The sequence below is a fragment of the Arachis stenosperma genome, chromosome 4 (genome assembly GCF_014773155.1).
Source record: "Arachis stenosperma cultivar V10309 chromosome 4, arast.V10309.gnm1.PFL2, whole genome shotgun sequence".
NCBI classification, from domain to species: Eukaryota; Viridiplantae; Streptophyta; class Magnoliopsida; order Fabales; family Fabaceae; genus Arachis; species Arachis stenosperma.
The window spans coordinates 17705336-17706626 of record NC_080380.1 but is presented as its reverse complement, the minus strand read 5'-3'; the positions used below and the strand labels follow the sequence as shown (position 1 = coordinate 17706626).

Below are 1291 nucleotides of genomic sequence, written 5' to 3'. Positions count from 1 at the left end.
CTTGCTCTCCAGTCACATCTTCATCCTCTTCAGAGGAAAAATAGTCTTTAGAGCTCATGAATGGCAGAAGGAGATTTAATGGAATCTCTATGGTCTCTATATGAGCCTCAGATTCCTTTGGATCCTTAATAGGAAACTCCCTCTTGCTTGAGAGACGTCCCAGGAGGTCCTCCTCACTAGGATTTTCGTCCTCCTCCTCCCTTGTGCATTCGGCCATATTGATTACATCAATGGCCTTGCACTCTCCTTTTGAATTCTCTTCTGTATTGCTTGGGAGAATACTGGGAGGGGTTTTAATGACTTTCTTACTCAGCTGGCCTACTTGTGCCTCCAGATTTCTGATGGAGGATCTTGTTTCATTCATGAAACTGAAAGTGGCTTTTGACAGATCAGAGACTAAATTTGCTAAATTAGAGGAGCTTTGTTCAGAATTCTCTGTCTATTGCTGAGAAGATGATGGAAAAGGCTTGTTATTACTGAGCCTATTTCTTCCACCATTGTTAAAGCCTTGTTGAGGCTTTTGTTGATCCTTCCATGAGAAATTTGGATGATTTCTCCATGATGAGTTATAGGTGTTTCCATAAGGTTCACCCATATAATTAACCTCTGCCATTGTAGGGTTCTCAGGATCATAAGCTTCTTCAAAAGCTGCCTCTTTAGTACTGTTGGATGCATTTTGCCATCCATTCAGACTTTGAGAGATCATGTTGACTTGCTGAGTCAACACTTTGTTCTGAGCCAATATGGCATTCAGAGCATCAATTTCAAGAACTCCCTTCCTCTGAGGTGTCCCATTATTCACGGAATTCCTCTCAGAAGTGTACATGAATTGGTTATTTGCAACCATGTCAATGAGTTCTTGAGCTTCAGCAGGTGTTTTCTTTAGGTGAATAGATCCATCTGTAGAATGGTCCAATGACATTTTTGAAAACTCAGATAGACCATAATAGAATATATCTAATATGGTCCATTCTGAAAACATGTCAGATGGACACCTTTTGGTCAACTGCTTGTATCTTTCCTAAGCTTCATAGAGGGATTCACCATCTTTTTGTTTGAAGGTCAGAACATCCACTCTAAGCTTGCTCAGCTTTTGAGGAGGAAAGAATTTATCCAAGAAGGCCGTGACCAGCTTATCCCAGGAGTCCAGGCTATCCTTAGGTTGTGAATCCAATCATATTCTAGCTCTGTCTCTTACAGCAAAAGGGAAAAGCATGAGCCTATAGACTTCAGGATCAACTCCATTCGTCTTAACAGTCTCACAAATCTGCAAGAACTCAGTTAAAAACTG

At 40.9% G+C, this 1291-nt stretch overlaps 1 non-coding gene across 1 annotated transcript; it reads left to right on the top strand.

The window, feature by feature from the left end:
* Positions 1–980: 980 nt before the first annotated feature.
* LOC130978250 (small nucleolar RNA R71) lies at positions 981–1084 on the top strand. The gene has a single exon (XR_009085904.1). It is a non-coding gene; the product is annotated as a small nucleolar RNA R71 (small nucleolar RNA).
* The last annotated feature ends 207 nt before the right edge of the window (positions 1085–1291 follow it).